This window comes from Drosophila gunungcola, unplaced genomic scaffold, assembly GCF_025200985.1.
Source record: "Drosophila gunungcola strain Sukarami unplaced genomic scaffold, Dgunungcola_SK_2 000001F, whole genome shotgun sequence".
NCBI lineage: Eukaryota > Metazoa > Arthropoda > Insecta > Diptera > Drosophilidae > Drosophila > Drosophila gunungcola.
Genome location: NW_026453197.1, coordinates 13,125,413 through 13,140,521, shown reverse-complemented (window position 1 = coordinate 13,140,521; position 15,109 = coordinate 13,125,413). Strand labels below are relative to the sequence as shown.

General features: G+C 38.5%; 1 protein-coding gene across 1 annotated transcript in view; it reads left to right on the top strand.

Annotated features, from left to right (window-relative positions):
• Positions 1–15,109, top strand: part of LOC128262927 (protein sickie) — a 153,772-nt gene that overhangs the window by 41,707 nt on the left and 96,956 nt on the right.

Here is a 15,109-nt window from a genome sequence, read left to right as displayed (position 1 = left end):
AAAAACCCTTCCAAACTTGATTAATTTGATTTAAAGGCATACCTTCCCAGTCCAATGCAGGAAAAGCTTCCATTAGACGATGACTAGCTGAACTCCTTTGGCATTTGCTCATTTTCCGCACCAACGAAATACCCTCGAAAACGTGAAAAAATCTAAGCGTTGATTATTTCATCCGAAAGCCTCATGAGTCACTCCCATTTTTTGCGTTAATTGTTTTTTACATGACAAAAAAAAAATGCGGTAGTGGTAATGGAAATGGAAAAACAGAGAGAAAGCGGCCAAAGCCAGACCATTATCCGGCATATGCAAATGCCGGCTCAACGTGAAAATATTCCACACACACACCGATCACACACACACACGTTAGTTCGAGTGTGGCGTGCATTTGAAAGGTAGATCCGTCATCCGCCGTGTTGTCCGTACCACGGGGCGTATGACAAACTTTTTCATCCGTGCTGCGGCGACAGCTCCCGCAATTCAGTTACGAGTTGGAAAATCATGATTTCCGCCGCACTAAGCAATTTGGCGCCAGGTGGTAGTTTCTCCGCCGGTACCTCTGATTGAATTGGGATGATGACAGCGATTTCGAAACTGCAGCAGCGATGCCTGCTGCACTTCACTGCATTTATGAAATTAAAATTAAAATTAAAAAGTTTGGCTTTAGGATGCCGCAAGGATCCTGCACAGCGGTGAAAATGTCGAGTATTTTTTTTTTTGTTCTTTTCTTTTACTTTTCTGTCTGCTACGTGAGAAGATTGCCAAAAAAAAATGCTTTCGCTAGGCTCTTTTACTCAGCTTAGAAACCAAAAAGGCTCCCCAAGGTTTCGCACCGAATCTGCGGCAAGTTCATTGCCGATATATAAACAGAGACTGAAAACGGGTCCATGAAATAAAAATTTATTTCAACTTTGTCAGTTTTTGGTTAGTTGACGTTTTGCATATTAAATAGTCGACGGGGACTGTGCGACACAAAGTCTTTGAGAAAATGATAAGCTCAGCTAAACGTGCGCCGTTGTGGCACGTGATGCAGCATGAGAAAATATAAGAATCGGAAAAACAAAAACCAAAAAACAAAAAAACGGGGGAAAAAATAGCTGACAAATTGCCAGCGAAACTTGCCCCCAAGTGGGCGTGGTCCCGTCGCGTTGACGTATGTGACATGGGCGCCAAATTGGGTTTATTTGAGATGAAGAAGCTCGGAGCCATGCAATGCATTGCACATTTCTCTATATATCTATATATTCAGTTGACGAGCAGGAGCTTGGACTAACAAACTCAATTTGCCAATTTGCCGCTCAAATATAGACGAATAAAAGAATGCCAAAAAATATATAACCAAAATTAGTAGGTAGAATGCGAAAATTTTGTGTTTTTCTCTGGCTGGGGAACGTTTATACGTTTAGGTGCTAGTTTACGATTGTATGGCGAACAAATTCATTCCGCTCCGAATGGAAATGCAAATAACTGCGGGCGGAACAGGAAAACATAAAAATATATTTGCATGCTAAAATGAAATTCAAAAATTTAATGCTCCTCTTTTGAAATGTAGCCACATTTGTCCAACGAATTGTCCAGGTGCAACTTCTTAAAGAGTCTAGTTGTTAATGAACTCTTTTGTTTTGATACTTTGTTCAATAAATTTCTTTAGATTTAATTTTTTTAATTTTACTGTTTTTTTATAACAAAAGCTTTAGATTTCTAATCGATAGTTCTGAGGCCTTTATCTAGTTATTTATTTATTGATTGTCGTTCTTATCCTAGCGGTACAATTTAAGTCTTATAAATAAACTTCAAATTCAATCTGTCTTAAATAAAATCAATAATCTCATTTTTTTTAACTCTGCTGTTAATTAGTTGAGTCAAAGTTTGTTTTAGTAAAAATAAAATAAAATAGTCAAAATATACAATTTAAAAAACTTTATATTTTATAAAGCAAAGATTTTAAATTGATGAACTCCGGAAAGAGGTAAAATTGCGATTGAGTTCAATTGTAATTCCCTGTTCAATCATTTTGCGTTGTGTGCCATTTTAATTTCAGCTTATTGTGTCTTTTGATTCCCCACAGATACTGCCTTTTCAACTTTATCTATTACCCAAAAGCGAGTGCCCCCAGTGGCCTAATACCTGTTTTACAACCCCCTTGTGAACCCCGCCACTGCATTCATATCCTGGCTCATAACAATGCCCATGCTCTATCCCATTTTATCGCACTATTCGTGTTTTCCATTTCAAAACCAGCAAACAATGCATTTGAAAATTTTCCCATTTTCAGGGCAGTGCTTTTTTGTTGCAAACCGGCGGCGACTTCTCTTCACTGCACCCTTCTTTCATTTCCCCATTTGTTTTTCATATTTGCATGGCGAAATGGGAAATCCACGTGGTAGCCAGGACGCAAACCAGGTGCAGCTCGGCCAAAAAACTGAAAACCTCAGGGGAAAGGACCAAAAAAGGGACGAACTGGGGAATCTGGCCAAGACACATTTGAACAAATTCAATAAAAACAAATAACACCGGGCTGAGTGCATTGAGTGCAGACTAAAGTAAATTTTATCAACTTTTAAATCAAATATTAAACTTTAGTTTGCGCTCTCCTTTCTTTTGGCGCGTGTTTCAGTCCAAACTTTGTAATAAACTTTTCTTGGTCTTTTCTTCACCATCTTTACCTTTTTGTTTTAGCTGCCAGCTACTTTTTGCCAGTGCAAACTTTACATGAGGGTTTTCATTGCCGTTTTTTTTCCCCTGCAACACGTAGTGCACATTTTTTTCGACTTTGCAACGTTTTTCTAATGAGTGACGACGAAGCAGGCAGCACCAGCAGCTGAAACAGCGAAAGGATCCGGACTAAAGTCAAATGTGGCTGGAACCACAGGCAAAAAAAAAGAAAAAAGAAATGGAAAACGAAACTCTTGAAAAATCAGCGAAACGTAAAAGTGTTCAAAGTCAACTTTGGCGCAAGCACTTGCCAACGCGTAGGAGAAAAACTGAAAGCCAAAGTTCTCAGGCATCCAAATTAAAGGCCGCAAAAATTGAGTTTAAGCACAAACGGGTTGAAAAGAAGGCTTAAAGTTTGCCAACATTGGAATGCAGTTTGAACTGCACTCTTGTTAATACGGTGGGGTTAACAGAGTCGTTAAAATATTTTTGCGAACGTCGATCTTGCAGTTTTTCACTGCCTTTTCCAGCCTATTACTCTAATTTTACAAATTAAAAAAAAAAATAGAATACCATAATAAATGTAAATACCATAATAAAGCTAGCAAAGTTAATTTAAATTCAAAGTACCTACCGCTTAGGCAATTGATTTAAAGTCAACCCAATAATTATATTTGCCTAAAACCACTTTGGGAGAATTTCCTGCTGGAGCAGGTTAGTAAAACCTAAAGTATTCTTTCGACTGCACTTCCACCACATTGTCCTTAAAGTCCTGTCTTCAGCTGAGTCATTGCCGTAACAAAGAGCAATTTGTGCAAATTTACTCAAATGAATTTTACTACGCTTCTAATTTTATTTCCACTCTCAAACTAAACAAAGGGAGCATGTGGAAGCTGCCAGTCGAAAAGGTAAAATGGTTAACGCTCCCTCTTTCTGCCATACATGAAGATTTTCCCAATCAAGTATGTAAATAACGTGCAGGCAAAGTCTTAAATGGGAAATTAAATCAAAATAAGCACATGCTGTGTCTTATATAATTGCCCGACTCGCTTCTTCTTTGTCCTTTGTCCTTTTCGTCCTGTCTTTTACAGGCCAAGAAACGCCTGTTGTAGCCAATTTGTAAAGCCATTCTGCCTGCATTGATTACGCTTTGCTGGAGTTGTTGTGGGTTTTTCCATAAGCTGCTTTCAGTTATAAGCAGAAGACAAACATGAATAACAACCTACAAGCCAATTATTATGTAATTAAACTAAAACAATAGCACAGTTTAATGCGCTTGACTGATTTGCCTTTCGAAGGAGTTATGCTTGCCATTGTTGTTTTTGATAAACGCCCAGATTTAAGTGCAATAAGTGAGTTTGAGGTTTTCTTTACAGGCTTAAAGGCACTTGAGTGCTTAAAAAGTTGAGTAAATATTAAGCGAAGAAAAACTATGCAGAAATAATTATTCGTGTGGTAATTTTAGATAGAAAATTTAAGCAGCTTAAGAGCTTTGCAGATTGATTTATTAAAAAAAAGGCGTTACTGATTTTTTTGAAAGCAGTTCTTAATCACCTTTATGGATCAACAAAGTTCCTTTTAAATTTCTAATGCGACTCCCAACAATATCTAGGCAAGACTCTTAAGCAGTCATCCAATTTTTATCTTTCCAAAAAATTACTGCTCCAATCAGTTTACACATCGGAGCCCACTTAAGTTAAATGCAAATGCATAAAAATTTCGTGCACAAGCCTTATTTCCACTCCACTCCAATCCCTTTTCCTAAACCTATTTCGTTGGCTTTTCCATCTGTTCACCTGTCGGGCATTTTCAATGTTCGCAGTTCAATGGAAAAGCTTACGTTTGCTTTATCTAAAATGAAATCTGCTTAGGTGGCTGGCAACTAAAGCAGGGTATACGATTTCCTCCCCCTTTTTCCATGTTTGCATCCAGGATGCAGCATCTGGCCTCAAATTGAAGTTCATTAATGCAGCAGACTTTGATTTATTTTTAGGGAAATTCCTCTCGTTGCCCAAATACCTTCTCTTTCGTTTTTCCAGCACCGTTTCCATGGTAAACAATACATAGTTTTTTTTTATGGCTACATTAAAGTTAACAATGCCACAAATTATGGTCGGGGGGCTAAGCTTTTTTTCTGTGTACATTTCAATTGTCTAAATTTAGTCGACTTCTCAGCTTGCACAATCTTCTGCAGTTTTTACGGGTTAAACAAACAAAATGAAAATCAACTGTTCCCTTTTACAATGTTTTGCAATTCACAATTGCTTGGCGGGGGAGAATAAAAAAAAAAAAAAAAAGAAATACAAAAAAGTTTTGTAACCACAAATCAGGCGGTAAAAACTTTCTGGGAGGCCCAACCAGGCACATTTTGCACGTGCAGCATCCATAAATTCCGGCACACAAATTAAGTTGCACGAGAAGAAAAGATTTGGAGGCGGGAAAATGTGGGTGGAAAACCGGGCGTGGCAGCCAATCAATGGGTGCGCCTTCTGTTGCATAAATTAGTCGCGGCACGTGATCCGGCCATCGGAAAACTTTCAAGTACAGTTGCCGCACAAAAACTTTAGTTACCCCGCCACTTCAATGGCAATTCTTTTCACTTAGAAATATTACAACTCTAATCCTGCTTTAAGCGGGTCCCATAAGCCAAGTTTCTGTTGGTCAACAGAACAAGTGCACTTGATTCGCTTTGAAAGTTTGTTTATCATACGCCATGTAAGCCAGGGGAAATGGCAAAATAAAGCCATCTCGAAAACTGTTTGGACCACAACATTATTTCATTAGTTTGTTCTCTTTCTCTGAAGTGCTCTTCCAGCAAATGGGAGGCATTAGGTGAAATAAACAAGTTGGTTACTGAAAGTTTTTTAATTGCGTTTGCTTGCTACCAAAAAAAACTTCAAAAATGTTAGACTTAATGTATATTTATATAATATAACAGAATAAATAAATAAGACAATTCATTTTTTCATGTGTTCAACTGAAATTTATTTTATGAAATTATGTTAATGTGTAATTTTTTATATTTGAGTAAAGCAAAATAATTATAAAAATGATCGAATCTTATTGCATTTAATGAGAGCTCAGATAAAACCTTATTTTGTATTATGTTTGCGTTAAGGGTATCCAACTGCAATGTTCCAAGTTCATTTCGATAAATTTTCTGTTTTTGTTTTTTTGGCTGTTCATTCGTCAAAGTTTCGCCAAAGCTTTCTAATTACAAATGTAAATCCCCCTTCGGTCGTGTGTGTTTCTGTGTGTTCGAGAACTTTGTTTAGCCTTTTCAGCAGCTCAAAGTGGGGGAATTAGGGGGCGGAGGCACTGGATACCCCAGTCTGGTACTTAACTGCGGTTGTGCCCCGTTAATTGTCATTGGGGAAGTCCAGACTCAGAGGCAAAGGATTGCGACTGGTCCGGGCATTAGCTCCACTGATAACTTGGACAGATGTTTGCTGGTTGTCGCCTGCTGGGCCAGTTGACATGGACATGGTCATGGACATGGACTGGAACTGGATGGTCTTTGGTCCGCAGTTCGTCTGGGCTTTGTTTTCGCTGCGGTTATGGTTTTTGGGTTCTCTGGCTTTGCGACTGGTTGTTTGGCCAACAAACAAAAGCGGAAGTGAATTACACTTCAATTGGCTGGCTAAGCTGCTCGAAGTTTGGACCGAGTCCAAAATGTGTGTAATGTGTGGAAATACATTTCTATTTTCGGTCTGTTTTTTTGAGCAACTCTTGCCAAGATTCACGCACTTAATTAGACACGGGGCCCCCAGAATCGTTATGGATGCGGCTGATGCTCCTCTAATTGCACTGGCTGCCTCCTCGAAAACGACTTCAAACAGCGGAACATAGCGTCGACCTCATTTCGAGTGCTCTGCAAGATGTTTTGTCTAAATTTAGACGGACATGCTGACTTCCAAAGGCCTCTACATACACTTGGCTGTCTTTGCTCTTTTGCTACAGGTTGACCCAGCCAGCATATTTATTTTCTTTTTCTTCACCCCGATTTCTTGCACTGTGGTCTGGTTTTTCCAAATTTATGAGCAGCGAACTTCTTGTTGACATCATTTTTTGGAGGCCACAGCGAGAAGTTCATTGCAATTTATCATCGATTTGGATTTTGTGGCCAAAGCCACCCACATGATTTAAGATTGTCATTGTTGGGGTTACAAAAGGGGATATTCACAATCTGCGGAACGATCTGGGATCGCAGCATGTCGCAATTGCTTGATGGTCTTGAGATGGCAGTATAATAGCGGGGAGATAAGATTCTATCATTCATTTTAAGAGGATTCGGCTAAGTAAGAACAGAGATTGATTTAATTTAAAAATTTCATCAAATTATAAAACTTACTTAATTAAGAATTCAACTAAGGCTTCCCAAAAATAACATAAGAAATATCCGCTTGTTTATAAAATGTATAAAATGAAGAAATAGGGTACAAAAGTACTTTTTAAAAGTGGCTGGTTCTGTTTAGGACTTCGAAATTTAAATTTAACTTAATTACCTCGTTTGATATGCTTGTTTAGGACTTCGAAATTTAAATTTAACTTAATTACCTCGTTTGATATGCTTAATGTATAAATTAATTAATAAAATCTTCTTTAAATATTATTCATTCACTTGTCTAGTCTTTGTCCTTAAACGTTATTTTATTTTCAAAGCACAAATCATAATGTTTGAATTTAATAATGCAACAACATAATGTAGTAATCAAACAAAATGTTGAATAATATAAAATTCAGTAGAGTATTTAAGAAAACCGAGTCAATTCATCTCTTTATTTCAATAGCACTTATTTTTTGGCGATGCGAACAGTTCGTGATCATCATATAGATTTATCGATTGCCACTTTTGCCATTCATTCGGTAGTGGTTGTGGTTTCTTTAAATGCCTGTTGACTCGCGGGTTCGTGGTGCCATGTAAATCACAACTCAAAAGAACGAAATGCACAGCTTGGCCTACTTCTTTATTTTGGCAGTGAGTTTTGGTTTTGTTCTTTGGGCATTGTCGTGCACGTTTTTGCAATTAAAATTTATGAAACTATTGAACTCGGCAATGTTCATTGGATGATACCCTCGAAATCATGTAGTTTATCTCGGGAAGTGTGGCATGTGGGACAGTCGAAGTTTACGAGCCCATTCAGGAGAACAAAAACAAGAGGTGATCCGTCAAGACAAAGGCAACGAGATGCTGCGCGTTATATGTACATACGTATCGGCTGCGTACCTCTTTGATGACTTATTGAAAATTCCATTTAAAATTTGTTTACTCATTGCAACCAGAACGATATGGCAGACAGTCCCGCACACCCCCACAACTGTCAAAAAAAGTAGAAATCAAAATTGAAGAACTGAAATGTGTTTATGTCTGGGCAAGGCAGCAACAACAAACACAATTTCAGGCAGTACAATATTTAGCCTGCAACATGTTGCCAAGCTGCTACTTAATAAAAATTGATGGTTTCGTTCACACGGTTGCGGACTTTCTATACATATTTATTAATATTAAAGAATGTTTCTAGAACGTGAAGACCTTAATTTGTAAAAATAAAATTACCATAAGCATACAATGATTTAAAACATACGAACTTATATAAATTTTTTAAATTTATAATCTAGATGATTTTCGGTTTCGCCCCACGCTCTATTAAAAAAAACCAAATTTAACGGAAAATCCAACAAACCCAAGTTTTTTATACGTACAACTTGTTAAAATTAATTTGAAAGTATATTACTATTTAATTGGGAAAAAAAACGCTAGTCTCTAGAAAGCCCGCCAAACAGTCAGCACTGTCAGAAAAACATTTCCATGCCCGGCAACATTTCCCAGTCGTCGTTTCTGTCTGTCAACACACGAAACCTGTCTGCAAAATGTTGCTGGGGACTTTTGGGCCTCACAGCTGTGCGATCAATGGGCAAACAAAACAAAAGGCAAAAACAGATGATACCCATCCAAAACAATCAAAACGTTTAACCGAAGTTCGAGCCGAAGTCGGCCGAAGAATCGTTCGCACGATCGATGATCTTTTGCCGGTTACGAGTTAGTAGAAAACCAACTGTTGCCGCAGTAAGTTGTGGTTTTTAACGGTTCAAAGTCTCATGTGTGTTATAAACGCGCTCAAAATAAAACACAAGACAGAGTTTACGCGGGATTTAAATAAATACGAGCGTATGAAATTGATTGCTAATTAAATGCATCTGATTGACCAATTAGAAGTGCTAAGTGTTCACAAAAAAAAAAATACAAATAAATAAAGTGCCTAAGCTCGAGTTTTCTGCCAGTGTAAATGCTGATTTCATGCAAATTTTGTGGGATGATTTCTCAAGCTTGAGAAAGAAAATTTCATTTGTTTAATTGCGAGCGTTGATTGCCTTAAATGTGCATATTGTACATACATATTTGTGCGCGAATTCCACAATAGATTATATCAATTAAAAATTTCGTTCAAGTGTCTTTTGCCTTGCTCCAATTAAACTCGAAAAGAGTCGAAATAACGAAACTTAAAAACAAACAAGAGAAACAAAAGCCATTTCGTGCCACCGACGTATGCAGGTCAAGTAACCTCAAGTAGCTAACCCAACAACAGCAGCCAAAAAAAAAAAAAACAAAAAAAAGTTGAAGAGGTAAATGAAAATGTTTGACCCATTCCCCCCTTGGTTTCCCCCTTTTTATGTCTGAGATATTTATCAATTTTACGTTAAATTAACATCAAATCAACATAAACAATGCGAGAGGAGTCATAAAAAAGAAGTCACCATACGGACACGCATGACACCCCCGTGTGTCAGTTTTGGAAAAGACCGGGCTAAAAAACTAATTATCATGACACAACTGTCAAAAGGTGAGGGAAATATAAAAAAGGAAAGGAAAACCACTGGCAGGCGCGATTGCCACTCCCCTTGTTAGCCTATCGTCCTGGATCTCTGCCTCCTGTTAGCCACGTCATTTTTATGACTTTCCCCCTTACTCTATGCTGTATACCTCCTTTCGGCTCACCTTTTCACCTACATCCATCCACATGTATACCATACCTACTATATAGGTAATTTTTTGGCCTTTTGTGGCTAGGCGTGTGCGGCAAATCTTCGGCTACGTGCCCATCTATTCCGGCTAAAATCGGGGCAAAAGGCACAGCTGCGCCGTATCAGTGGCGTAGTATTGGCCACGGGGGTTCAGCTGCAATCGGTGTGAATGAAGGTAGAACACCGCACAAAAGTAGCAAAAGGAATCGAAGTCAATAGGTCAATTGGAATTTCATGGATATTAATTGGGACCGGAAAATCTAGGGGAACACTGTGTTCGTTGGCCAATTGTGTCCTTTTTAAGAATCATTTAAAAACTCAATCACCAATTAAAAAAAAATGCGATACGTTGTATTTATAGACACGAAACTAATATTAAATTTCGTCTCCAAAGATACTGATAGTTTTAACCGAAACTAAAATTAAATTGCGTCGCCAATTTCGATACTTGAAATTTGGGCTAGATTTTTTGTTCAATAGTAATGTTAGACTGTTTTTTTTTGCTGCTAGGTTTCTTTTTTTTTTTTTAACATTTACCACTAATTTTATAATTTAGTTCATTTGAATTTATTTTTATCCCCCCTCAAAATCGAACACCCAAGCCACTGCCTCCAAAACCACTCTTAACGTACTCTCCATACATTAAATTACCTTTTCATTCCCATTTCTCCGTATTGTTGGCCAAGTTTATTGTCATTCTATTGCCTCTTATTGATGATGCCAATGGCTATGCTGGCGGTCGCTCCTCAGAGGTTGACAATAAAATGCCCATTCTAACTACAAATTACATAATTATTGCCATTGACCTTTGTTAACGCGGGGGGATTATTAAATTTCGTTGAACAAATCCCCCCGAGAGATCGACTTTTGGGTGGCTTTTTGGCCAGATTTCGTGTGCAGTTAACGTGATTTTGTAGAGCTACCCGCTGGGCTTGCTGGTCTTTCTGGGAACGGGAATCGAAAAGCCAATGGCTGGCTATCTGTCAAGATTGTCCGATTGCCGCTGTTTATTTTTGGGGGGCAGTGGGAGCCAAAGTTTGGGCCAACTAATGAGCTTTTATTTATCACTGACACTGCGATGAGCTTCGGCCACCGCCGGCCATTCATCATCCGTGGATGGCTAAGACTCGAGCTTAACTCTAAGCCTAAGCCACCAAATTGAGCGTTAAATCGAGCCCGACTTGCCACTGCATCGAACTGTCTCAGTGACTGGCAAGTTTATTAATTTAACAAGCTTTGGGCGGTGTGGCGAGTATTAAATTTAATTTTCCCTGGTAGTAAGGCCGTATTCTCCTTTTAGTGGGAAGCTAGTAGTCATACATATGTGCGGCATGGGCACAGCTGACAGCTGCTTGGCCAGACGGAATTAGGCTTTGTGTTTTTTGGCCTCTTGTCTAGCCGGATAAATGCTGAATTGAAGCCGCAGCCACGAGACAAACAACTGTTGCAACTGTGTGTCTGTGGACTTTGGCCCGCGGGCCAATGAAGTTGCAAAGTGGTAGAGTTGAAGTTGCTCTCGATGGTGAGTCATCGTGTGCGTCATGTGCCCCCAAACTGGCTGAGAAATTGGATTAATTGAGACTTCCAAAATGTACAAAACCAACAAGTGTGATCCAGCATACCAAAATGAAATTAGGGAGAAATTGAAATTAATCCAAGAGGAGATTTAAAGTTTGGAAATGCCATTTGTTATTAAACATAACTCGAACTATAAATTCTGTAAGTTAAGGAATTGATTTTACTTGTATCTCTTTGTCGATAACACTTTCTTGTCTTTTCAAATGCCCTTTTTATAGAAACAGCAATTTGCTTCTGCGAAATCCCAATTAAATGTATAATTCTTTGCCAAAAAGTTTATTGTAATTTAATTTTCAACCACATCATTTAAATCCAACATTTTCGTGCTTTCTTTCTCCATTTCCATTTAATCCAAAGAGAAATTTAAAGTGCCATCGAAGCGGAGAGAAGACAAAAAAAACCTCTTGCTAATCGTCGATGCGCATTGTCAAGTTAGTTACCCATTAATGCCAAAGGCGAAACTTGCTCACAACACGGACATGTCAGTTGGTTTTGTCTGTTTCCGATTTGCCACTCAATGGCATGGCAAATGGAATTCTGTGTCTCGCATTTAGCCAACCCCCCTCCTTGGTTCTCTAACAACTTCCGCAACACATTTGTCCAATTTGCAAACGGCAAACATCGCTTGGAGCCCGATTGTTCCCAATTATTGCTGGCACATGGTGGCTGGCAAAGGTGTGGAAAGTGTTTTTCAGGGCCATAAATTGTGTTTGCCAATTAGGTGGAGGGGCCCTAGACCTCAATTAGTGGGTGGCGAGTGGGTTAGTGGGTTGCTCTAATGCTGATTTTATGACAGCCTGTAAATAAATTACTTTTCTTGCACTTTTGGACTGTAATAATTAAGTTGACAATATATTTGGGAAATATTTTCATATTAACTCAGAAGTAATGCATTTATCATTATTAAGCACTGGATGTCTAAAGTATTTTGAACAATAACTGCTTTAATAAGTACTTGCAGTTTGGAGTATAGAAAATAATACTAATAACGAGTAATTACCTTAGGCTTGTTTTTTAAAACTCCTTTTTGAGTTTAGTTTTTCTTCTTTAAAATTATTTAATTGACCATTGAGTGTTTAATAACATCTGAATCATAGGTCATCTTTCTCGGAAATCTTAATTCTAAACTCCTTTGATATATGGCATTTTAAAACTTTATAAGGCTACGAAAAGCGTCCCATATTTCATGGAGATTTCACAGAGATACTACCCCGAACGTTCTTTTAATATCTCATCATTAACGCAGCCCATTAGTTGTGTCAACTGGCGCGCTTCCCTTGAAATAAATTTGGGAAAACGGCACGCGTTGCTCGACTCGACAATCGGCCGCATTAAACACAAAATAAATCCATCAACGCGTTCAGAACGGAAGGTTCAAAGAACCTTTTGCCGTCCCGACCAAATGTTAAATGTAAAACCGGTTCCCTCCCAGTTAACCAAAAGTGACTCACTTTGGCTGCAGTTTAGCGGTGGCGGTGGCGTTGGCCAGTGGTCATCCACATGGCCGGTCGGATGGCTCGCCCAGTGGTCTGCAGTCAAGGTCGCTGGTTTATTTGCGGTTTGTGTACTTTGCTTACCAAGTATCGTAGTCTGGTTAAAGGGCGTTAAGCTTTGTTTACGACGGACGGCGGTTGGCTTTGCGGCGTGCTAATTGTGGGGCATCAATAAAGAAAAACTTTCGTGGACCGCACAGCGCGAATTGGAGGTTGCCAATACAAAAGGTCTCACCGAAGGATTCGCGGAGTGCTCGCCGACACATAAAGAACGGAAATGGGCGCTACAAATTAGCACGACTCCGATTGTCTCGCCTTGGCTCTGGGCAGTGTGTGAACCAAAATCGGAAATACCCTGGAAGCCAGGGCTATGCATAAGGTATATTTGACTTTATAAACCATAGTTGATGACAAAATTGTACGTGAGGCATCTAAAACAACTCTTGCTTTTAGGAAAACCCTCAATAAATTGTATATAATTAAACTTAAAAATAAACTGCAATCAACAATCATAAACTGCAGTTAGCATAGAAATTAGAAAATTTGACCAAATTGTAAAAGTGTTTCTTTCAGAATTATATAAAACAATGTCAGTTATATATGTTTCATTTCTAAAAGAATTATATAAAAAAAAGTCAGTTAAATATATTCATTTCAATACAAGGGCTTTAAATACCAGAATTAATTTCATTGCTTAAGAATTTTTATCTAAGCTATTTGTTGAATTAAAACACAGAGAAACAATTAGTCGTTCCCCGTTTTTGGTTACCCTGTGGTATTTTCTGTGTGGCCACAACAAATTTCTTGACAAAAGTAAACAAATTATTTGATTTCATTTATTATGGTTTGCGGTTATTTTGTTTCGCTTTTTCGGTGGGCTTGTTAGAGGGCCCCTCGATAGTCGGCGAACTTCAGTCAACAGCAGTTTGGCCCTGTTTTTTTTTTTTGCTGGTACGCTAGAGGGCAAAATATTGGCAAACTTCGTGGGCGAAATTCACATTAATTATATAGGACTTTGTCGAGGAAGTTACTTTTTAGGTAGCTCAGCTAACCGGCAATCAAAATACGTTTAATAATAACTAGAAAGAATAAAATATAAACGTAGGCGAATTTTGACAGTGGCACAAAGATCAGATAAAATAGAAGGCTACAAAAAGGGCGGTAACTTTAACAGAAGCGAGTCGTAGACATTAAAGAACCAAATCTTAAGTGAATTTTGGTTGAAGGTTGGACTTGGAAGTCTATTTATATTTTTTTGCAAAGTAAATCTATTTTTTATATATTTAAAATCATTTGATTATTGCTACCCCTGTTCTCAGTTATTTTTGCGGTTTTAAATGATTATATTTAACTAAGTTAGCCCTTTCCAAGCTCCTTTCATTTTATATTCCTCTAATATAGTTCCCCTTTGTCTGTGTTATTGGCCAATTGGACTCCTCGATCCCACCTGAACAGAACCTAATGGCTTAATTAATTGCACGTGAATGATTTTCCCCGTCTTTAGAGCCCTTCAAAGGAGCTCGGCTCAATAGATAGCCGTCCACTCAATCAGCTCAAGATTAAACAATTGCTGCAGCACGTCATTTCCCTGCTATCCTTGCCACTCAAAGGCAAACCAAGTTGTGCACAGTCCCATTCATTAAGCCGAACTGACTTCAACTTCAACATCAAGTTCAACTCCAACTGCAATTTCAACTCAAAGTGCAATCAGCTCGTCGACGTGCCTTATCATTTATCGCCCTGGCTTGCATTTTATTGTTTGCCACTTTGGTTCACACTGTCACTCTGACCAGATACGATGGTTTTGTACTATTTTTTTTTGGTACGTGCAGATTTTATTTTATTTTATTTCTTTCGCGCTTCGTCTTTTGATTGAAGAAGCGCAGCGGAAATGTCAAGCAGCAGCATAAACACAAGCATAAATCTCAATGACGATGATGATCGTGCCGCAGATTACAATGCTGTTGATGATGATGATGATATGGGGACGTTGATGGCACACAGTCAAGCCACCCACATATGCAACCGCCTCCGGTTGCATGGCCATTTCCATTCCACATCCACATCCATCTGCATCTGAATCTGCATTTGCAGCTGCATATTGTGGTTTCAGTTTTCGCCTCTTTAGCATAAAATATTCGCCAGAGATTTGACAAAATCCAAGCGGCCACCCACGCAATTCTATGCGCGAATGGTGTGACACATTTTACAATTCGAGGAAAACTGAATTACGGGAACTGAGTAATTATAAATCATGGGGGATTGGCCGGAATATTGTTGTCTTTTTAATTTGGCCGGCTGCCCGAAAAATGACGTGGAACTTACAATTTAATATTGTTTTTCAAACAAAACGAAAAGTTGCA